A 25,746-nucleotide genomic window follows, 5' to 3' on the forward strand; every position below is an offset into this window, starting at 1 on the left:
GTTATCTGGGAGGCTTATCTGGTGGACAGCACATTGGCCATCCAGCCACTTCATGTGACATTCGGTGCATGAAATATTAACTGACGGGGGGCGGGTATCAGTTACTGTGCTAAGCCCTGGCTGGGACTGACTCTGACTATGAGAAAAAGAGAAAGAGATTAGTCTTTGTGCAAACATGACAAAACCTTTCTAAAGACACATAACAGGGATTTCCCTGGCGGTCCAGTGGTTAAGACTTCGCGCTTCCTCTGCAGGGGGTGCAGGTTCGATCCCTGGTTGGGGAACTAAGAACCCACGTGCCGCTCAGTGCGGCAAAAATAATAAACAAATAAAGACAGATAACACATTCATCTTGGAAAATGCATGTGCAAATTGCACATGGATATAGACTCACTTGTGTGGACGAAAGCAAACACATGGATCTGCACACCAAGCGTGTACACATTCACACTGAGACGGGCAGGGGTGGACATGTGCACACACGAGACACACGCCCACAAAACCACAAGTGTAGTTACACATGTACCATATATGCACAAATGTGCTTAAGACGTACCATCGTGCACTGAATTCTCATTTCCACCACTGGACTGTGAGTTTCTTCAGGTGGAAACAGTGTCTTATGCATCTCAGTAGCCCCAAGGCTCAGGACAGAGACGGGAATAGAAGAAACATTCAGCAAAGTTTTATTCAACTTGACTGAACACAGACCCACACACTTGAACCTGAGCTAAAACCGTCCTCCCATGGATACACCACTGAGTACAGATGTGCGTTCGCTCAGAGATTTTTTTCCACCGCCTCAGCAGAAATCAGGCTTAACTGTGGATCTAAATATCGAAGTAAAATCGGATTGCCTCCCTTGCAGTCCTATTTGAGGAACAGACAGAATGCTCCCACGGCTCCAAAGCTGACAGCCAAGAAGGGAAAAGTCTACAATGGCTACTGGGTTTGCAGCCGGTGTGGGAGTCCAGCCCACCCACGGGGGTACTCAGCTGCCCTCCCGATCCAGCATTTATTTCTTTTTATTGGAGACTCTGTCGGATCCCTAAACCCCTCCGGGCTTTCCCGAATACTTTTTTGTCAGAGTCAGTCCTTTCTGGTCTGTACAGGGGATATGGAAGTTTAGTTCCTGTATTAGTTTCTTGAGGCTGCTATAACAAATGACCACGGATGAGGGGCTTAAAACAACAGGAAATTCGTTTTCTCACAGTTCTGGAAACCAGAAGTCCAAAGTTAAGGTGTCAGCAGGGCCTCCTCCAGGGGCTCTAGGGGAGAATCCATTTCTTGCCTTTCCAGCTTCTGGTAGCTGCCAGCATCCGTTGCTTGTGGCTGCATCACTCTAATCTCTACCTCCACGGCCACATCACCTCTTCTGTCTGTCAAATCTCCCTCACTCTTGTAAAGACACTTGTCATAGAATTTAGGGACCACCCAGAAGATTCAAAATAAGCTTAATTCATTGACATCTACAAAAACCCTTTTTCCAAATAAGGTCACATTCATAGGTTCCAGGGATTAGGACATATTTGAGCGGGGAGAGGGGTACCACTCAGCCCACTGCAGTTCCTACAGTCACTAAGCTGGTAAACTAACAGGAAAATCTCCTCCATTTCAACTTTTTGGGTGGGAGTTTTTCTGAAAAAAACAGGGGATCTAAGACTTTTTAAGGAAATGCAGATTCAACCCTTTCGTGCACTGGCTCACATCATGTAGGACTATCTTAGACAGTACCGATTGGTTACTAAGCTACTCATCCCAGAAAGATTTTAGTATTAAAAAAATACTTTCAAATCCACTACAGTCCTGAGCAGAGAGTGTGCCTGTGTTATTATGTCCCCCACTCTCTAGGATGGTCGACCAGAATGGCAGTAGTGAGTATATCCCATGTCCATCCAGAGAAGTTGGTTCCTCTTTTGACCAATGAGCTTTAGCGAGCCTTAATTTGAGCACAACTCAGTCTGTTCATTCCAGTATGGATGAAACTTCTGCCATGATCCCTCCTATGGTCAACACTTTCGACCCAAAAAAGGCTGGAGTAGCCACCGATGAGTCCAGGAGGAGTTCCATGCTAGATGTGATACTGTGAGTTTGACAGTGGCTTGAGGTGAATGGGCATTTTCAAAGAACCGGTCCAGGAAGAAAGGGGAAAGATGGACAGTTCTTAGAATTCAGTGGAGACCCTTTGGAATTATAATTAGCCTCTAGGCACCACTCACCCCAGAGGAAGTGGCCAACGGCCATGCATGACCAGTGGCTGGAGGAGGCTCTGGCCCAAAGCACACCATAGCTTGGGGAGTTTGAGGAGAACCAACAGGGATTGCCAATGTGCTGTTTGGAAACTGACCTTCATTGGGACTTCAGAATCCCCTGGGAAGAGGAGAGAGAGAGAGAGAGAGAGAGAGAGAGAGAGAGAGAGAGAGAGAGAGAGGAAGGTAGACAGGAGGGACAGGGAGAGGGAGAAAGTTTCCAAAACTGGCACCCCAAAGATTCTGTCCCAGTTGATCTGGGGTGACACCTGGAAGCTCTACCTTTAAGAAAAAGCAAAGAAAACCCAAATATCCTCCTGTCCTCAGGTGCTTTGACCCAGAGCCTTGTTCAGGAGCCACTGCCTCAAGGAAGCCACCTTCATGAACAGATAAGAATTGTTGGTGCAATGCATTGCTTTTCTGTCACTCAAATTTCTTAAGGGCAAGGTCAAGTCTTATTCATATTTGAACCCTTCATTGACAGCACAGTGACTTTCACATAATGAGTCAATAAAATCGTTGAAATTGTAGATGTAAGGGATACGTGTTCCAATATGTTTGGCGATAATTTCCTGAGTGACTTGGCCACCTCCTAGCCTTGCTTCACAGAGAAGCAGTCACAGCAGTGGTTAAGGAAGAAAAATCCGGAAGGAAGCAGCTTGGGTCAAATCTCCACTCTGGCAGTTACCCTAAGACTTTAGACAAGCCGCTTTACTTCTCTAAGCTTCAGTTTCTCCATCTGTTAAATGGGAATAATAATAGTACCTACCACTTAGAGTTGTTGGGAGGAATCCGTGGGCACAGCCCAGTCCCCAGCACCTTAGTAAGCACTCCATAATCGTTGGCCATTAGTATTATAATTATTGCTAATTTAAATAAATTAAAACAGGTATGCACTGTCCATTATCCTCATGGTTAAGAAGTCATTCACCATTGCATGGCAGACCCTTCTCAAGAGATTCCTCTCTGGCTACTTTGTCCCTCACCCCTGACCTTCTGGAAATTTGCTAATTGTCCCCCCACGCTTAGACGGCTCCTTGGTGTTCTGGACTATGCATAATACTGATTTCACTGCTCAGAATGCCCTCCTCTCACTGTCACCCCAGTTCTCATCTGCCTAGTCAAATGGCAATTCAGATGCTCCTTTCCTCCAAGAAGCCTTCCTTACCTGCTGGTTCTTTCTCTTCTCCATAGAATTAATAATCCTCTCCTCTTTCTTAGAGATCCACACTTTATTCTTAGTTGTATTTTTAAACATACCACACTGCATTGAAATGTGCCCTATCTCATTTGTCTTAGTATCCCTGAAATTTAGCAGAGCGTCTAGAATGTCAAGTGCCCAGCCAAAAAAATATCGTGAATGAATAACTAATCCATGCCAACACAGGCTCTGGATTACTGGGTTTGGAATTCATGTACTTTTATAGCATACAGTGTATCAGTTAGGTATTGCTGTGTAACAAACCACCCCCAAACTCAGTGGTTTCAAATAACAATCATTTATTCTTGCTCATGTATGTGTAGGGGGGGTAGGAGCTCTGCTTCAAGCCTGGGTTCAGGTGTGCTTGGCTGCTCACTGCAGGTCTGGTTTAGGTTGACTGCAGGTATGTTTATTCTGAGGCCAGGTTGAAGCACCAACAGCTACCAAAGGGAAGCTCCTATCATGGTGATGGCAGAGGTGCAAGAGGACCAGTCCAACGTTGAAAGCACATTTCACACCTCTCTGCTTGTATCGTGATTGCTACTATCTCGTTGGCCAAGTCAGACGACCCAACCCATGGTCAAGGAGCAGAAAAGTGCGCATTGCCCATCCTGAGGCCAAGCAAGCTACAAGGCCAGGTTCAACACAAATGCGTCCAGTGAGCGTATTCTTCCCGTGGGCGTGGGAGGGAGTGGATATTTGGGACAATAAATAACTGATCTAACAAAATAATGCTCAGTCTTTTGATAATTCATTTGGCTTATCAAATGTTTTCATCACCATTTAGACACCTGTATTTCCTTGTTCAAATAACCTTATTGATGACTGCATAATTATAATATTCTGAACTAAGAAGAAATTAGATTCTCTGTTCTTTGTTCCCATTACATCTTTGGTTAGGGGTGTGTGTGTGTGTGTGAAATCATTAAACAGCCTGTGTTGTAATTCTGTGTATCTCAAGGATGTGACGTTACTGAATGGTGCAACAGTTTCATTGATTTATCAACATTGAATTCACGCCCCCTTTCCCTCCTGGCCACCACCATCATTAGTGATAGAGCTGACAAATATTCACCTTCCCAGCCTCCACTGTAGCTGGGAGTACGACACAGTCTGGCCAATGAAACATGGGAGACATCTTCAAGGAGATCTTGGGAAAGTCTTGGCTCTCCTAATAAAAAGAAACACTTCAGTTGACTCTGCCCCTTTTCTCCTTACTGTCTTGAATGTGCATGTTATATGGTTGACAAGTGTTAAGGAAATATGTAGAAAATCATAAAGATTGTAGTTGACATCTTTGGACCACTGAATCAACACCAATAACTGTGTACCTCATATAAATAGGGTTTTCTATTACTTGTAGCCAGAGACACCCTTAACTGTACAATTTTTTAGGACAGGGGTTGGCAAACTACAGCCCATGGGCTAAATCCAGCCAACCACTCATTTTTGTAAATAAAGTTTTATTGGCACACAGCCATGCCCATTTGTTTGTTGTCTCTGACTACTTTTCTGCTACAATGGCATAGTTGAATAACAGAGACAAGCTGGCCCACAAAGCCTAAAATATTTGCTCCTTGGCCCTTTTCAGAAAAGAATTTGTCAACTCCTTGCTCTAGGACAAAGGTTATAAATGATTTCTTTCTTATATCCCTCAATGCCTAGCACAGTGCTGGTACACAATAGACATACAACAATTGTCTGATATAACAGCAATAGTATCAGCTGTCATTTATCAAGCACTAACTTTGCCAGGAGCTGTGCTAAACCGTCTTCATTTATTACTTTATTAAACCTGCACAATATCCCAGTTGGTTGGAACCACTGCCTTCTCACTCTACAAATGTGGAGAGTAAGCCTTGGGGTCATTACATAACTAGCCCAAGGTCCTAAAACTAGTGAAGGGCAGAGCCAGCCCTCTAGTCCAGGTCTGGCAGAGTTCAAAGACAACACTCTTAGCCTCGGGCTCTCCTGCCTCCCGGGCGTCCAGCTGAAGCTGATCAGAGACTCCCAGGACAGTAACAGGAGCTCCATCCTCTTTTGGACACCATCCTGGTTTATGAATAGTCTTTTCTTCAGGGGAAACTTCATCTCGCTGAAGAAAAGAACCTCTAGGCAAATTGAAAACAATGACTGAATCTCAGAAACAGGGATTTCACAGCCACCAAACAAACAGAAGGTGTTGTAAATCTCCCCACGTGTGTTAGCTGAAAAGGAGTGGTTTTGCATCAGTCAGGACTTCCCAGCGGCGTTCTTTCTCTCTGCTCATACCAAAGTGTCTCCAGACAAAGGAAACTGTGTTGCCTGCCTGTCAGCTGCCTTTTATTTTAAGATCGGTATCTTGCCTCATCTTAAAAAAAAATCCTTCTTGCTCTTTTTGAGATTTCTCCCAGCATGACTTAGATGAGGCATATGGCGGAGGATGGACACCACCCCTCCACCCATCTCAGAGACCAGCCTCCCGGATGCCCCAGGTGATTGAACACAGATCACTCAGCTGCCTCCGGGGTGAGAAGAAGAAAGACCTGGGTGGGTATTTGTCACACCAGAGTCTCTGCGACAGCTTGATTCAAAGGTCTCGTCAGAAGGTGAGGGACATTTTCAGATCAAGTTAGTTCAAATATTGGTGGTGGAAATCCCACGGGTTTCTCTTAGTAGACTACAAAGAGATGGAGAAAATCAGCGTGAGGTTTAATTTGAATTTCTGTTCCATTCATCAACGAACACATTTTGAAAGAAAAGGGAATGAATATTCATTGAGTGTCTACTATGCTCTGAAACAGTGTACTAAACAGTACCTACTAAACACCCAAAACTTTCATCTATTGATAAATTATACATTTTATGCACCATGTGTCCAGGCATGTTGAAAGCGCTGTGCACATACCAATTCATTTAACTCTCACAACCACTTTATATAGTAGGTACTATTATTATTTATGGATATAAGGAGAAGTGAGCATGGGAAGTGTATCAGTTATCTTTTGTAGCTAACAAACATCCCCTAGCCATAATGGCTTTAAAAATCAAGCATTTATTTAGCTCTTGATTCTGTGAGTCAGTTGAGGGTTTTTCTGATCTGAACCACTTCAGCTGATCTTGGCTGGGCGCTCTCGTGCAAATTCTGTCAGCTTGGGGATAGGCTGATGGCTGGAGTGAGGATGGTCTCACTCATGTGTCTGGGGATTGGAAGGCTGTTGGCCAGGAGACAAAGCATCCTGTCTCTCTCACCATGCAGCCAGCTAGTAAGAGTGTCTTCACGTGGCATCAGTGTTCCAAAGTAGCAAGAGGGGACAAGCACTTCTCAAGTCTCTATTTGCATCACATTTGCTCTTGTCTCATGAGGCAAAGCAAGTCACATGACCAATCCCAGAGCCCTGCAGAAGGGACAACCTAATTGCATGGAGAGAGAGAGAGAACTGAATACAGTGGGGCCATCACTGCATCCATCTCCCACAGAGAGGTCATGTCACTTATCTAAGATCACACAGCTCATAAGTGGTGGGGATAGGATTTCAACCCAGATAGTCGGACTCCAGAACCTGCGTTCTCAAATACCATGCTATTCCACAATACGTTATTTTGTTTTATTCTCAAAAAATTAAATTAAATTTAAAAATTCTAAAGAGAAGACTTATTCCTAACTATTTTAAAAATGAAAATCTGAACCTCAGTGGAGTTAAATAATTTTCCTGTGGTCACACAGCTAGGAAATAAAGGAAGCTGACTCACTCTTAAAAGCTCTCTCTCTCCCCTGCATCACGCCAGTACCCACCTGTGCTTGCTGAATCAACCTGTGGGCAGAAGCACCAACCAGGGACCACTTTCAGAAAGTAAGAGAAGGCTTATGTGGGGTTGTCAACATGGGCTGAAGTCTTCCCTAGCCACTTTTCCCAACTACTGCCCTGAAGTTTTATTCCCATTCAGGAAAATTAATTTCTCCTTAGCAGAGTGGTAGGTGTTGTGGCATTCAAAATAAATGAAACACCAATTTTCAGCTCCCTGGATGCTTACAAAGTGCAAAGTTATGAAACAGCAAATGCCAACACACAATGAAGTAGGTGGATGTGTGGACAGATGGAAGCAATTATGGGCAACTGGAAGGTGAGTGTAAATAGGGTTAATCAGAGAAGACTCCCCAGAGGAGGTGGGCTGGAGAAAGAGTGGGATTCAGATTGACCAAAAAAAGAAAGAATAACCTATCTTAGAGCTACACTTTTCTTAGAAAAATGTGAGCACGGGATACTTAATGGTTCTGTCTCTTTCACTACATGTAACAGTAACCAATGGAAGCCAACTGAAGCCAAACAAGTAGGTTTCCAAATTTAATATGAGAATACAGAACCCAAGATGGCAGTGCACCAGGGAAAAACTGGAATCAAGGGATCAAATGCCACCAGAGTGCCCTCTGCCTTTTCTCCCTGCTTTATCATTTCTCAGCCAACAAGCTTCCATTGCTTCTTACAAGGTGGAGGATGGCTGCCTCTCAATTCAACTCCAGTTTCCCAACAGAGTGAATCTGATTGGCCTAGTTTGAGGCATCTGTCCATCCTTCATCCAATGAGCTTCTCCAAGGGGGCTAGCATCCCAAACATGGCTGCTGGGGAAGCCAGCTGCTGAGTTTGAGGGCATTGGCTTCTGGGCTGGGCAAACACCACAAAGTGGGTCTACAAAGGGTATACCGCCATCAGTATAAATGGCGGTGAGCTCGACTGGATCTAGGAAGTTTTGAAGGATGGGTCAGTGGGAAGAAAGCTAGGAAGTGCTGATGGAGACCACTGAATTCTAGCCAGAGTACATGAGTCTAGGACTCATCAATAATCATGAGCCTTGAAAGGGTTATCACAGAGAGGTGTATAATCAGGAAGATGATGCAATTGAAAATTATGTATTTCTCTTGTGAAAGCAACACATATTCATTACGGAAATTTTGGCAAATAGAGAAAAGTATGCTATTATTTCCTTCCATTTTTACACTCACACAACATGCTGGCATCTGGCAGTAGATGAGGGTCACTTTCAGAACCGAATAGTTTATCCACAGTGGAAATCACCTATTAAGTTCTGGATCGTGTTATATAAAAGTACTATATCTTACTTGTACTCACTTGATATTATCATTACTTGGGTTTTTGGGTTAAAATTATACAAAGTGTCTTTAGATAGCATGACTTATGAGTATTTCCTCATGCCATTTTGTATTCTCCAAAATTAGGCTATCTGATCTTAAGATCGCCATAGTGAACTTACCCATTCCTCTTTGGTCAGACAATTGGATCATCTCACGTTGTTGCTATTATAAGTGACTCTGTGATGTATATTCTCATTTCTAAAACTTCACCCCTATTTGCGATCGATTCCTCAGCAGTGGAATTATTGGGTTACAGGTAAGAACATTTTTAAGTCTCTTGATACACATTGCAAATTGACCCTCCGGAAAAGATGTGCAAAAGGAAGCATTCCAGCCAGGCATGAAGAGAGTATTAACAGACCAGAAGGCAAGCGTGGGCAGGCCCATTGAATTACTGCCCATGGGTAACGGCACCAAGCTCTGTTAGGGTGGATGCATCCATTTTCACACCATGAGAGACTTCTCGTGGGGCCCTAATACTCAAAGTCCATTGGTGAGGACACTCTCTACCCTGGATTAGCTTTGCCAGGTTTGATTGTTTCTCTGACACTCTTTTTTTTTACATTTTTATTACTGGTCAGTGTATCTTTTTATAGACACATGGTCTTTAGCTATTAACAACTTCAGCGAAGTCTTTTTCCAGCCTAGAAACTTGAGCTCTTTTTTTTTTTTTTTTTTTTTTTTTTGCGGTACGCGGGCCTCTCACTGTTGTGGCCCCTCCCTCTCACTGTTGTGGCCCACTGTTGTGGAGCACAGGCTCCGGACGCGCAGCCTCAGCGGCCATGGCTCACGGGCCCAGCCGCTCCGCGGCATGTGGGATCTTCCCGGACCGGGGCACGAACCCGTGCCCCCCGCATCGGCAGGTGGACTCTCAACCACTGCGCCACCAGGGAAGCCCTCCACTGTGCTTTTATAACCTAACACGGTAAACTCCAGTTCCTCTGTCCAGAAAATTAGTCCAGGCTGACATTAGCTTTGCGACCTCACTAATCGCCTGCAAGTTCATTTGTGGGAGGGGAAGAAGGCCTTTCTCCTTCGGCTGATTGTTTCTGTCAAACAATTCAAGAATAAAGATTAGCAGCAGGACAGTGAGTCTGGGCTGATGCAGGTTGGCAGGCGGTTTCTGCTCCAGAGAGACCCTGCAGGGTATGCTTAATTAGCCACTGTAGCTCCAGGCCGGGAAAGGATGCATCGAGAATGCCGCCCAGGGGCTCTGCGTAAGGCACGCAGCCCTTATGTCATCAGTATGGAAGCTCTATGCTTAGTTAACTGGATGAGCATTAACCGTGAGCCTGCTCTGCTCCTAAGGAAGCAGAGGCTTCGCCCCTCTCGTCTCTGCAGCCCGGCTCCCCATCCAGGAGGCAGAGATGAGTGACTTCATCTTGTCCCTGCCAGGCAGTTCCTCATCCTCCCTGGTGAGTCCCCTTGCTCCGCCAGACTCTCAAGTGAGCACGTATAGCTGCCTCTAAACGTTGGATGGAAACTCATCCTAGTGGTTTTCTGTGCATTCAGATTGCATTCTGGAAGTGGAGGTATCCTCCCTGGAAAACCTGGGCTTGACATGGCCATTTCCCATGAAAGGCACCAGATCTGCTCAGCCTTGCCCTGTGGCCACAAATCTCTGTTTCTCAATTCTTCCCAAGAATCCCCCTCACATCAATAAAGAAAAAAAAAATCAGCCACAATCACCAAGAGGGTGACGTTTAAAATGTTGAAGGCAAAAGGCATGTAATTCTTTTTTCCTATAGGTTCTGCCACCAAGTCTTCATGGGGGGAGTCAGAGAATTCTCTGGAATGTGGTTGATGGATAAATTATAGAGAAGCAGCCAGGACAAGGAGAAAGACATGGATGATGTAGTCAGACAGATATATTTGTTCCAAGTCTGGCTGTGCCATGTGCTGGTTGTGTGTCCTTGGAAAGTTAGTTAAACTTTCTGTGCCTCAGTTTCCTAATCTGTAAAATGGAACCAGTTATACTAACCTCATAGGGCTCCTGTAACTAAACAAGAAAATAGGAGTGGAGGTTCCTAGCCCAGCTGAGGCCTTTACTGAGTAAGCACTCTCCACCAGGGATTAAAAACACATCAGGGTATGGGGATATATGTATACATATAGCTGATTCACTTTGCTGTACAGCAGAAACTAACACAACATTGTAAAGCAATTATACTCCAATAAAGATGTGGGGAAATGAAAAACACAACACACATCAGGGGATTTGGGTCTGAAGACCCAGAGGTCTGCACACAAATTTTCCTTTTCTTCCATTATAATGGTCTGAGAATGTCCCTAATAATCTTCAATGCCCTTTTTGCCTGTAACACTTTATAAGCCTGATAGGAACTTAAATTGCTTCCTGGTCTGAAAAGTTTGTTTGTTTGATAGCCAAGACATAGAAGCAACCTAAGTGTCCATCAACAGATGAATGGATAAAGCAGATGTGGTACATATATACAGCCATAAAAAAGAATGAAATAATGCCATTTGCAGCAACTTGGATAGACCTAGAGATTGTCATAGTGAGAGAAGTAAGTCAGACAGAGAAAGACAAATATCATATGATATTGTGTATATATGGAATCTTAAAAAAAATGATTCAGGAGACGCTGCTTTAAGAAAGATCCCAGGTGTTTTCCTTGATTGCTGCAAGTAATAAATCCTTCCTTCTCCCAAAAAAAAAAAAAAAAAAGATTCAAATGAACTTATATACAAAATAGAAATAGACCCACAGACATAGAAAACAAACTTATGGTTACCAAAGGGGAAGGTAGGGAGGGATAAATTAGAAGTTTGGGATTAACATATACACACTATTATATACAGACTAGACAACCAACAAGGACCTACTGTATAGCACAGGGAACTGTACTCACTGTTTTGTAATAACCTATAAGGGAAAAGAATCTGAAAAGAAATATATATATCTGTATAATTGAATCACTTTGCTGTACACCTGAAACTAACACAACATTGTAAATCAACTATACTTCAATAAAAAATAAACAAAATTTGTTTTATCATTAAAAAAAAAAAGTTTGCTTTTTAATGGGATCTTCAAAAACCAGATGGCTCTCCTGGCCCCAGAAAGACAGAAATCATCAAGAAAGATGCTCTCGACCATAAATGACATAAAGAAGATATGATTCCACTGAAAATGACCCCAATTCTCCCCATGTTGTGCTTGTATTGTGAGGGGGTCTAAATCCATTTAACCCTGACGGGAAATTTTCTCCAGTCATCACACGGCTCTCTCCGGAGACTTGATAAGGTTATTAAATTTCCCCCAGGCATTGTGAACCAGCTTTGTCTTGGTATTTTCAAGTTTCTGAGGCATGCTTGGGAGCTATTCAGTGAGGGAAGATGTCCTGGTGTATCACAGACTCGAAGCTGATAAGCTCCCTGCCCAGAAGCCGCCACATTTATTATCTTGTTCCCGTCTTTTCTGGTTTATAATCAACTTCTGGGAAAGCTCTCCATTAGAGTTTGTCAAGAAATCCTCCTTAGTTCTTCATGCTGGGACACAGAGGACAGGGTGGTTGTGTGTCTGATTCTTGGTAAGGAGTGTGGCTGCGATCAGTAATCTCTCTAGGTCCCTCCACCTGGCCCCATGAGTGGACCTTGGAGAAGATGATGAAGCAAGACAATATAAGAGCTATATTTTATCCAGAGATGGAACATTGGAAGCCCGCATCTTTAAGACCATGAGAACCTCATTACTAAGTGTGACCCTAAAGGCAAAGATTCCCCTCCCCTCTCTGCACTGACATTTTGGAAATCTCATCTCAGAGAAATAAAAACACGGAGAGATATCTTATTTCAAATATCTTAAACATTGCTGTATAAAGGTAGAAAATGGTCTCATTCATGTTAGTTGAAGAGTAGAAACACGAATAATGAATGGAATATACATGGAGGACAATGTCCACTTGACATTAAGCAGAAGAACGTAACAAAATATCTCCAAAAAAGGTTTAGAGTTCATACATCTATTAATTCACTCAGAAGAGATGCACTGAACACTAACCGTGTGTCAGGCACAGTTCTAGATGCTGGGGACTTATCAGTAAGCCAAGATGTGCATGTTTCCCATGGTTCCACTCACCTTTCCTTCCTCCGTTCATCAAGCATTTCAGTGCTATCACCAAGAACTGGCAGGGCACTGAGGACTCAGAAGATAGCAAACAGATAGACGATTGCAAGGCAGGATGGAAAATAGCTAATGTACACAGAGCACTTCCCATGGGCCAAGCAGCATGGATGAGCTCACTTTGTCCTCATAATAAACTCTATTTGGTGTAGAATTATTATCCTCCTCTTACGGGTGAGGAAACCGAGGTTCAGATGGGCTAAGAAACTTACTCAACTTTGTTATAAAGCAGAAACTAACACACCATTGTAAAGCAATTATACCCCAATAAAGATGTTAAAAAAAAAAGAAACTTACTCAAGTTTACTTCAAAGCAAGGAAGTAGCCCAGCCAGACATCAAACCAACAGTCTGATTCAAAGTTCATTGTCTTCCACATGACTTTGGATAATTTGTGCATGTATAGCCTACTGTTGGGGCGGGGGTGCTGGTAAACCACCTCTCCTAAAAAAGCTTTAACTTGTAGCATTTGCCAATTCCCGCGGTGTAAGTACTCCCACCATGGCTGATTCGAAGTTAGTGTAAGTGCTGATTCATGAACTTTCTGAAATTTTCATAACTGGTTCTTGTGAACTGTTAGTGAGGCCCTAACAGATGACTGAGGGTAAGCATGAAATACGGGTAGATCCAGAGGAGAAGCCCACCTAACCAGCTCTGCGGATTTCGTTACAAAACTCAAGAGGAATGAGGCACAAACTCCTTTTACATAGGTCCCTGGAGCAGCCTTTTTTTTTTTTAATTAAATTTTATTGGACTATAGTTGATTTACAATGTTGTGTTAGCAAAGGGAATCCGTTATACATATACATATACCCACTCTTTCTTAGATTCTATTCCCATATAGGTCGTTACAGAGTATCACGTAGAGTTCCCTGTGCTATACAGTAGGTCCTTATTAGTTATCTATTTTATACATAGTAGTGTGTATGTGTCGATCCCAATCTCCCAATTTATCCTCCCCCCCACTTCCCCCTTGGTAACCATAAGTTTGTTTTCTACATCTGTGACTCTGTGTTTTGTGAATAGGTTCCTTTGTACCTATTTTTTTAGACTCCACGTACAAGTGATATCATGTGATATTTGTCTTTGCCTGACATACTTCACTCACTATGACAGTCTCTAGGTCCATCCATGTCACTGCAAATGGCATTATTTCATTCTTTTTTATGGCTGAGTAATAGTCCACTGTATATATGTCCCACATCTTCTTTATCCATTCCTCTGTCAATGAACATTTAGGTTGCTTCCATGTCCTAACTGTTGTAAATAGCATTGCAGTGGACACTGGGGTACATGTATCCTTTCAAATTATGGTTTTCTCTGGATATATGCCCAGGAGTGGGATTGCTGGAGTAGCTTTTTCCTTTTTTTGAAACCAAAAACTTTTTTAACGTTTCCTTGAATTCTCTGAGATGCCCCAGTATCCTTCCAACAAATTGCTTCTTGCCCCAAATGATTAAAGTTGAGTTTTGTTATTGAAAAACCAAAAAATCTTATTAGCAGAGGGACCAATCCACTGAGGTCTTTTGTTACTGGAATCAGGAAAATGGTCTTCTGCAGAGCAGGAGTCAGTGTATTGACGACAATTCAATGTGGCTTCAATGGATGCGTTCTTCTGACAATTCAGGGACCTGTACTCCCAGAACAATGGAAATCGTCACTCTACCAGAGGACAATCTAGCAGCAAGATCCTCGGGTGCACTTCAGCATTCGTTTAAACACCATTTACTACTTGGCAGAGAAACTGAGGGAACATTATGACCACCAATAACACAAGCCGACGTTGGCAAAGCTGGTGCCAATGGAAGAGATATCGGTGATGAAGATGAATTACCTTCAAAATTCTAACAGAAGCCAACAATAAAGTACAATTCAATTTCAAAGGGAAAAGGCCTGCAAACATTGTAGAAATTCAGCTAGAGAGGAAAGCAAGAAATAAACGTCTGTTCTGAGGGCTACCTGAATTTTGCTGTCAGGTGGATCTGAGCTTCTCTCTCTTGCTGTTTGCCAGCTCTGTGACCTTGAACAAGGTACGTTCCATCTTGAAGCTTCAGGCTCCACTTTTATGACATAAATAATTCAAAATGGCTCCGAGAAATAAAGGCAGAATACGTGGATCTCTTAGTGTCATGCTAGCCCATAATTCATATTCAAGAGGTGATCATTAATGTGATAACAGTGACCATGATGATGACAACAGTGTTGATGATGAGGAGGATTACAGCTCAAGTTCTGCCTCATCCAGAAAGCCCTTCCTGACCACTTTATTCCTGACCCATTTTCCTGACCTTTGTGGGTGGTCCTGATGTAGTCCTTGCCTCCACAGTTAAGTAGATAATTACCTGTATGTGCAGGAGCAAAGACTGGGTTTCAGGTAGCTTCTGTGTCTCATGTGATAAGGAAAGCACAAGATTTGAAACCAAATTGTATTTCAGAGAAGTTTAGCCATTTGCTCAAGATCACACAGCGAATAAGTGGCAGAGTTCAGCAAATTCAAGCACAGGGCTGTCCTACGGCACAGCCCAAGCTCTCACCCTCTGCTTTATCTTTCCTCCCCAGAATGTTCTTATCTATCAACGAAGCTTAGTGCTATGCTCTTGGGACCCACTTCTTGTTGTTGATAATGATAGTCTTGTAGGTGTGTGTCCAAATCCCATGTTGACCTGTGAGAGGGGCCTTTGGATGGATTATGGCTCCGCTCAAGTCAAGTACACATAGAGGACGGATTCTTGCCCTTCTCTGAGCCCCAGCATGATGGATTCAGAGTAGCAGAATTAAACTGGATATCGTCCAACAGTGTGTAATCTACTGCATTTGGGGTCAAGGATGATGGCGGGGGGTGGGAGCGCGGGACAAAACTTGCAGAGGTATCAGCATTGCTTGGTTGTGCCTGGTAGGCAATTAAGAATCGCCAAGTATTTGCACCCAATTAACTCAGGTTTGTTTTCCTTACTGAAAGTCGCGGATGTTCGACCTGTCCATCTGATGGATGCTAATGCCCTCCATGGTCTCCTTGCAAACAGGGCCAGGGAGGCTGCTTGAAAGAGTGGCTGCAGCTCCTGCAGGGTCCATACATGCTTGGCACTGGCCCCGTTCTTTGGCTTCAACGTGGGCCGAGAGCCAAGGTCTCTTTTTTTTGACGTATAGTTGATTTACAATGTTGTGTTAATTACTGCTATATAGCAAAGTGATTCAGTTATATATATATACTTTCTTTTTTTAATATTCTTTTCCATTATGGTTTATCATAAGATATTGAATATAGTTCTCTGAGCTATACAGGACCTTGTTGTTTATCCATCCACGGGCTCTTAATCTAGGCTGCCAGGGCTCTAGTCTCAGTCCCACCACCTGCAAACTGTATTCCCTTAACGACATTATAAGGACGATACTCCAAACGCATAAGCCTTTTGTAAGGAGAAGCCACACATCACACGTACCAAATGGCCAACCGTCTCAATTTTCAGGCCGTCAATGTCCCCCGCTCCCCACCCGCACCGAGCTCTCAGGTTACCAGCCACCAGGAAGGCCCAGAACAGATGGAAAAGAAGGAACTCAGATGACCTCCATCCTTCCATCCCTCCTTTGCCTCCACCACCCACCACGTACCCTTGTAAAACTCCCAGCTGCATCCCCCAGCTTCCCTCCGCTGGGAAAAAAACACGTGCTATGGGGTCAGAGCTCCGAATTCAGATACCTGTGCCTCCGAAACCTGTGTGTCCCATCACAAGCAGCTCTGGAGTGTGTTTCAGCATTTCTAGAACATGAATGGTAACGCAAACTGAATAAAAAGAAGGAAAACTGTGTATCAGCATTGGGCACGTGCTGTCATTACAATACATGCTACTGTTGTCCCAGATATTTTCATCTTGCATGAAGGGGCCGTGCCCTCTTAGCAGAAGTCCTCTCTGTGTCTCTCCATCTCTCTCTCTTTGTCTCTCTCTGTTTTTCTTGGTGCACGTCAATTATCTCAGTCCTTGCGCATTGCCTTAACCCTGTCCTTTTTGCATATCTCGCTGTGTCTCTCTCTCCAGATCGTTCTCTCTGTCTCTGTCTTTCTCAGCATCTCTGTGTACATGTGTGTGAATTCTTCCTTTCAGTTTCTCATACACTCTCTGTCTCCCTGTCTCTCAACCATAGTAATTAAAAGTATATTCTCTGGATCCATCTACCTGAACTTGCACACTGACTCCATGCTTTAAGAGCTATGTGAACTTGGGCAATTTATTTAGTCTCTCTGAGCTCTTTTATTTTTCATTTCAAAAGGAAGAAAAACAACAGTACTCACCTTATAAGGTTGTCATGAAGAGTAAATGAGTTATTGCAGCTAGAAGCACCCAGCATGGTGCCTGGCACAGAGCAAGCACTCAATAAATATTAACTATTAATATTATTATCTATTTCTCCTATTTCAGGTGCATTCTCTCCCTTCCTCTATCTCTATATTTCTGACTCTCTGTTTCTCTGTCTCTCCTTGTCTTTCTCTCTTTTTCAACTCCCTCCCTCACTCCTTCCTTCCTCCCCTTCTTCCATCTCTCCCCACCTCCCTCTTTCTCTCTTCCTCTCTTCCTGGACAGAGGCTCACTGTAGCTCCTTTCCTAGACATGTTTACTCACATCAGGTTCTTGATTAGGTGTCGATCTCAGGCCACCCACCAGAAATTTAAAAGTAACCCTTGTGGTGCTGAGGTTGGGGAGAGATGTTTCAGGAGCACTTACTGGGTTGCTCAGGAGATGGCCCAGGGGTTCCGTGCCAACAGGAAGGACGCTGGCGCTGTTGTCCTATGCCATGGAAACCACCTGCCGGGTACCACTGTAAGATGAATGATGCCGCTGGCAAGCAGGAAGATGAAGAGCGTGCAGCGCAGAGGGTGAGTTTTCCAAAGGGAGCAGAACGGTCGACCGTGATTCATCCGAACTCACTTTTGAACTCAAAACTCAAATTCAGTTGCCAGTAGAAGTCTGTAAAGAATTAATTAGGGAGCCTCACAAACAGTCAAAACTCATAAATTTGTCACTGTCGAGAAGCATCATTTCATCCGTCAGACATGAAGTATGGCTGTCAAAAGATGGAAAGAAAGGAAACAGTCAAAGAAGCAGGTCTGCTGGCTGTTTCTTTCCCATGCTTAGAGGAAAGGGGCTAGGTAAGAACTTGAAGAACTCAGAGGGAGGAAGTGGCAGTGCCCCTGGACCATAGCTCCATGAGGGCAAGGCTGGCCACATCAGTCGTGATCAGTACTGGTGCCCCAGAGCCCAGCTTGGCGCTTGGTACGTAGGAGGAACTTAAAATATTTCTTTTTTAAAATTTATTTTATTGACGTATAGTTGATTTACAATGTTGTGTTAATTTCTGCTGTACAGCAAAGTGATTCAGTTATCCATGAATATATTCTTTTTTTATAAGTTTATTTATTTTATTTTTTATTTATTTTTGGCTGCGTTGGGTCTTCATTGCTGCACGCAGGCTTTCTCTAGTTGTGGCGAGTGGGGGCTACACTTCGTTGCAGCGCATGGACTTCTCATTGCGGTGGCTTCTCTTATTGTGGAGCACGGGCTCTAGGTGCATGGGCTTCAGTAGTTGTGGCACTCAGGCTCAGTAATTGCGGCACACGGGCTTAGTTGCTCCATGGCATATGGGATCTTCCCGGACCAGGGATCGAACCCATGTCCCCTGCATTGGCAGGCGGATTCTTAACCACTGTGCCACCAGGGAAGTCCCATATATATATTCTTTTTCATATTCTTTTCTATTATGGTTTATCACAGAATAATGAATATAGTTTCCTATGCTATGCAGTAGGACCTTGTTTATCCATTCTATATATAATATTAAAATATTTCTTGAAATGATTAAAGATTCAAAAGGAGGCAGTTGGCAAGGATGAGATGGAGGACCCCAACATCTGGCATTGAACCTGGTGTCCCTCCATTGCTCTCCACACCTTCCTGTTAAACAGGTGATGTGGAGCTGTTACCACAGCTGTTACCATGGCAACCCCAGTAACAATGAAGAGCATGGCTATGGAACTCCAACCGGCCCAGCCCCATCCTCACTTAGGTTAGCGTCTGTTTCTTCTCCATGTGTAAAAAGAAGCTCATAATTGCATCTACATTATAGAATTTTTATGGAGACTAAATGAGAAATTCATTTGAAGATGGATATTAGCTACTGCTGTTACTACTATGAGAAATGAAGGGAGATGCATTCGTCTGCTAGGGCTGCAAAAATAAAATACTACAGACCATGGCTCAAACAACAGACATTTATTTTCTCACAGTTCTGGAGGCTGGAAGTCTAAGATCAAGTTGTTGGCAGGGTTGGTTTCTTCTGAGGCCTCTCTCCTTGATTTGCAGACGACTGTCTTCTCCTGCGTCCTCAGTCTTTTCTCTGTACAGTACTCTGCCCAAATGTCCTCTGCTTTAAAGGACACCAGTCAGATTGGATTAGGCCCACCCTAACGACCTCACTTTAACTTAATTATCTCTTTAAAGGCCCAGTCTCCAAGTATATTCTGAGGTTTTGGGGATTAAGGCTTCAGTATATGAATTTGGGGGAGACAAAATTAGCTCATCATAGGGACCTCCAGTATAGTTATGCTTTGGTTTAATCAAGCTTCCTAGTAGCTTAGGAGAAAACAAATGTACCCTCCCACTGGCCCTGAACTGAGCTCACCCTGGTAAAATATTTGACTTAAAAGATGTTTTTCAAACCTGACCTGTTAGGGAACAAAGAGCCACACAGCCCAGTGATCTAGGTGTCCGCCTTGGCTCTGCTCCCTGCCGGCTGCATCATCGCATCCCATTCAAGCATCTTACCCTCTCCCTGGTCCTCATTCAGGAGAAGTGGATCGTACCACATGGTGCCCAAGATCCCATCTGCTCTAATTATCTCTAGATGATTCCTTAAGACACTGAAAGGATCTGGAAAGGTTCACATACAAAATATGAGTTTGTATACAACATTTTGCTTGTTCCCCTCTCTGTCTTAAGAAGTTGTTTCTTGAGTTCTCCATGGCGGTAGGCAGGTGGCAGAGGACACTAAAACCATGTGAGAAAAACAAACAAACAAAAAAGTCAGGGTATCAAGACTGTGTGAAAACTCATGGAAGTCTATTACTGGGATTCATCCGTCTTGTCCGGCATCAAGAAGAGGTTGCAGGTCCAGGTTGTTACCAGAAACAAAAGAACCTAACGCACAATTGTGTCCACTCGTGACGCACAGCACACGGTGCAAAGGTTTCCCTTGCCTTTCTCTTAGCAGATACACACTACTGTATGTAAAATAGATAAACAACAAGGACCTACTGTATAGCACAGGGTACTATCGTCACTATCCTGTAATAACTTATAATGGAAAAGAATCTGAAAAAGAATATATATATATGCATATGTATACCCGAATCGCTTTGCAGTACACCTGAAACTAAAACAACATTGTAAATCAACTATACTTTGATTAAAAAAAAAAAGCCTTTCAGTCCCATCAGGATCCACCTCGGGATCCCCTGGGAGTCTGTCTCTTCACTAGCTTCTGCCTCTTCCTCCTCTCCTTACCCTCAAGCTCTTGGTCTTTACTATTTTGCTGCCGGGGTCTTGCTCTATCATAAAGGAACTCCTTAAATGCTCAGCTTCTGAGCATGATGTCTGATTCCTTCCTCTGTCATAAGAAGAGGCTTTAGTCCTTTCACTGTCCTCAGGTGAGAGCAGTCGAGTGCAGTGGTTAAAACAGACATTCTGAAGCCAGTCTGATTAGTCTTGAAACTGGTCCATGTTTGCAATTTATAAACATATATATTGTGGGAGAATACTCGAAGAACTATAATGGGTACACAAGCAAAAGAGTTTGGACACCCCGATCTCCAATAAGCAAACAACCCTTTAAAAAAATAATTTGTGGAAGGGCTTCCCTGGTGGCGCAGTGGTTGAGAGTCCACCTGCCGATGCAGGGGACATGGGTTCGTGCCCCAGTCCGGGAAGATCCCACATGCTGCGGAGCGGCTGGGCCCGTGAGCCATGGCCGCTGAGCCTGTGCGTCTGGAGCCTGTGCTCCGCAATGGGAGAGGCCACAACAGTGAGAGGCCCGCATACCGCAAAAAATAATAATAATAATTTGTGGAATAGTACTTTTCAGAACACCTTTTTCTTTTTTCTTTTTTTTTTTACATCTTTACTGAAGTATAATAGCTTTACAATGGTGTGTTAGTTTCTGCTTTATAACAAAGTGAATCAGTTATACATATACATATGTTCCCATATCTCCTCCCTCTTGCGTCTCGCTCCCTCCCACCCTCCCTATCCCACCCCCAGAACACCTTTTTCTTAATACTGACTTTCTGAGTCCAATGTAGTTGTTGCTATTTTGTTAATAAAACCTCAGTCTCTTTATTCTGTCTTACTAAAGACTGCCTCCCCACCAAGAATAGAGGGGAAATCTCATCCTGTTACTAATAAATTTTTAAGTCACCAAAACACAACCGTAAAGATTGCATCTGAGAGACAGAATGAAAGACTGGGATGTTTAACACATAATAAATCAGTAAGTATGGCTATCAGACAACCCATTTCTCTTTGCCATCTCCTGCACATTAGCTCCCACCCACCTCCAACCCGGTTTTCAGTGATATACATATCATTTTGTTTCACATTCCCTTTATCGTGCATTTTCAGGGAAAAGCTGCATTTTTCTGCAACTGCTGTTTTATTCTAACATCCATGTCTGATTTCAGATATTGACTTCCAATTCTTGAGACCAACTGTGTTCACAGAATTCCGTGTAATTTGGATACTTACCTTGGAAATAGCTTTGGGCTATCTCGTTCCAATCTTCTTGTATCACTTGAGGGAGAAGATTTCCTAAATCCACTTGCCAATACCCAGAACTGTGTAATCTTGAGTTTCTTCATATACGTTTGTCCCAAGGCACCTGCCTCTTATACACCTGCCTTCCTGATACTAACTGGAATCAGCTGAAAGTAAAGGGGACTGCTCAGGGTGGGGGGGATTGATGGTGAATTCTATCCCTAAAGGAGAGTTTCTCAACCTTGGCACTATTGGCATTTGGGGCCAGGTAATCCTTTGTAGGGTCTGCCCTGTGCACTGTAGGATGTTTAACCGCATCCCTCGTCTCCACCCACTATTTGCCAGTAGCATCCCTCCTAGAATCATGACAACAAAAATGTCTCCAGATATTGCCAGTGTTCCCCTGGGAGACAAAATCATCCCTAATTGAGAATTCTGTCTTAGAAGTAGTCAAGTGAAAGGTGAACACCACCCCAATTTCCTCAAGTTCAAGTGCTAGATGGGAACTTGAAACAGATTCTAAAGTCCCTGGACACTATAAAAGTCTACAGTGCCATAAAATGGTTTTAAGTTCGTGGTGATGGTCGGGTGAGGTAGGAGAGAGAGGAAAGAGGCAGGAACAGGACAAGTTTAGAATCCAAGTCAAACAGATTTGGGGTCCCCCAAGGCATCATCTGATATTGTTCCTGTTCCTCTCCCCCACGTCAGTCCTGGCGGAGGTCCAGTGGGATGTTGGAGGAGGAATAAGAGGCTGATTTAGGACTTTGAGATTCATAGCAATGGGTGATGCCTCCAGAGTGTCGTAAGTACCAGGTGGCTGAGTCTCCCCCAAGTGGCCCTCAGGGACGTTTTGCCCTTTCATTCAAAGGAGGAGGTGCATCTCTTAAGCTTTCCACCCCTTCCCCCCCACTCCAGGCTCTGTGCTCCAACATCTCTGAGTACCAGGAGTCGCTGTTAGCAGGGATGCCCACCCCTGGCATTCCTGAGCTCTCTTTTCTGCTTTAGGACAATCAGCTTCCTCTCTGGGCTGCTGGAGGGACGTCAGGAGACGTGGGAAAGGGAGACAGCCACAGTTTTGCCCCCTCCCTGCCCTTGGATCCCCACAGCTAGCACAATCCTCATGGACATTCACTTTCCAAGGTAAGAGGTTCAGGCAGACACAACCCATCATTTTCATAGGAAATGACATGCAGTCTAAGAGGCACGGGCCGATTGCAAAGCTGTTATAACCTGCTACTGACTATATCTCGTATTATTAAATAACCATCTCACTGGAGCCTGGGCATTTGGGGTTTTTTAAGGCCAGCCCCCAGCTCTGAAATTGACATGACCAGGATAATTAGACCTCACCTCAAGGACCTCATTCCGCCTACCTGCCCACAAAGTTAGCAGCTGGGTTTCTTGACGTTCCCGTTAGGACAGCTCTTAGGCTTAGGTGGGCCATATTTCAATTTAATTGTCCTGCCCACGACAGACTCACTGTCTCGCAGGCTGGAAAGAGAATGAATTAGAAGTTTCCCGTTCTGCCTCAGAGTCAGTGCCCTACCTCATGCTATGTTTAGCACTTGTGTGGGCACTTGGCTGATGCCAAACACATCTTAGCTTTAATTCCTGTTTTGAGGCGACACTTTCTTCACTGAGGGCAAAGCTCAGGGTGGAAGAGCTCGTTGAGATATTTATTCCACTGTCTTCCTCACTTCCTGTAGACTGGTAAGGCTTGGTCCGTCTGGGAAAGGAGAGAGTCTTCTCTCAAACGCAGAGGCAGTCCACTTCATTGGAAGCATTGCGTGCAGATAAAGGGATCCCGGGGGCTTCCCTGGTGGCGCAGTGGTTGAGAGTCCGCCTGCTGATGCAGGGGACGCGGGTTTGTGCCCCGGTCCGGGAAGATCCCACATGCCGCGGAGCGGCTGGGCCCGTGAGCCATGGCCGCTGAGCCTGCGCGTCCGGAGCCTGTGCTCCGCGATGGGAGAGGCCACAACAGTGAGAGGCCCGCGTACCGCAAGGAAAGAAAAAAAAAAAAGGGATTCCGGCTGGCTGTCCTGCACCTGTGTTTTTCATTTAAGCAACACGCACCGCACATCCTCTGAGGCCCATGCCCTGTGCTGGGCATGGTGATGCAGCCGTGAAAAAGTCACAGACCCTGCCCTCAAGGAATTACTGAGTTTGATGAGGAAGCAAACTAGTAAGTGGATATTACATCATGACACTAATAAAAACAAGAACAATGAAAAACAAGCAGTTCTCAATTTTTGAGCCTTTGATATGGGTCCAGTATTGGGCTTAAAAGGAAGGAACAGGGGCTTCCCTGGTGGCGCAGTGGTTGAGAATCTGCCTACCAATGCAGGGGACACGGGTTCGAGCCCTGGTCTGGGAAGATCCCACATGCCGCAGAGCAGCTAGGCCCATGAGCCACAACTACTGAGCCTGCGCGTCCGGAGCCTGTGCTCCGCAACAAGAGAGGCCGCGACAGTGAGAGGCCCACGCATCGCGATGAAGAGTGGCCCCCGCTCACCTCAACTAGAGAAAGCCCTCGCACAGAAACAAAGACCCAACACAGCCATAAATAAATAAATAAGAAAGGAAGGAACAGAGGGTAGGCTCTGGAGTCTGATGTCCCAGTTTCAATACCATCTTGGACACTGATCGGTGATGTAAACTTGGAAAAGTCACTTCCTCTCTCCTAGTTTCTAGATGTGGAGTCTTGGACCAGTCATGTAACCTCTCTGAGACTCTTTTTCCTCATCTGTAGGATGAGAATAGTCCCCACATCCTAGGGCTGTGTTAAGGATTGGATGCAATAACACATATAATCTAATAACTGCTCGATAAAGATTAGCTATCGTTATATCAATAACTCCATGAGATGGGGCTTCTTATTATTCTCGTTTTATGGATGGGGAAACTGAGGCTCAGATAGGTTATATTACTTGTCCAATATCCCACAACTGGTAATCCTTGGATTTGAACCCAGGTTTGTAGGAGGCCAAAACCATGCTTTGGACCTGAGTTCAGTAGGAATGAACTAGAGGTTTTTGAGGAGAATAACAATAGGGCATTCGAGGAGAGAGCTTAAGCCTCTACCCTGCGTCCTGCAGCATGGAGACCAGGGGGAAATGGCTCTAGATGCCACAAGAGAAGACAGGAGAGACCTGAGCATCTTCCCCTTGTTGTCTTCCTTGCTCTCTGCTCCCTTTTTCTCTCTTACTTCGTATCATCATCATTCTGTTTCCACTTCCCCACTTGAATGTCCAGTTGGCTTCTTAGTCTTGAGATAAGCAAACACAGACTCGGGAGTTCTAACCACCCTTCCCAATCTGCTCTTTCCCCAGCAGTCTCCCATCTCCTAGCCACTCAAGCCAAACACTCACAAGCCACATTTTTCTCACCAGCAAAACATGGCCATCCTACTTTTCTTTTTATTGAAATATAATTTGACATATAACATTGTGTAAATTTAAGGTGTACAACCTGTTGATTTGTTACATATATATATGGCACTATGATTGTCACTGTAGCATTAGCTGACACCTCGATTACATCACATAATGATCATTTCTTTTTCTGGTGGGAATAATTAAGATCTAGTCTTTCAGCAAGTTTGATGATTATAATACAATAATCACTACACAGGGCATTAAATCTCCAGGACTTATTTATGTACTCATTGCAAGTTTGTATTTTAAACATCACTCCTATGCCCTCACCCCAGTCCCTGGTAACCACCATTCTGCTCTCTTTTTACAAGTTTAGATTTTTTAGATTCCACATATAAGTGGGATTTGTCTTTCTCTGTCTGACTTATTTCACTGAATGTAATGTCCTCAAGGTCCATCCATGTTGTCGCAAATGGCAGGTTTTCCTTCTTTCTCAAGGCTGAATTATATTCCATCGTATATATACACCACATCTTGTTTATTCATTCATCCACTGACGAACACTGAGGTTGTTTCCATGGCAACCCCACCTTCAAACTAGTGACTGGCTCCTCATTTCCCTCCACCTCCTCTACCTCCATCATCTCTCAGCTGGACGGCAGCTCAGTGACCTTCCTGTTTCACTCTTGCCCCTCTCCGTTCTGTTCCTCGCATATGATATCAAAGAGCTTTTGAAAACAAAACAGATCTTGTTATTCCCCAATTAGAAAACTTCTAATGATCTCCATTTACATTTATAGTAAAATCCAAACTCCTGGGCTTCCCTGGTGGTGCAGTGGTTGAGAGT

The sequence above is a fragment of the Grampus griseus genome (genome assembly GCF_964374135.1).
Source record: "Grampus griseus genome assembly, chromosome: 14".
Classification (NCBI taxonomy): Eukaryota; Metazoa; Chordata; class Mammalia; order Artiodactyla; family Delphinidae; genus Grampus; species Grampus griseus.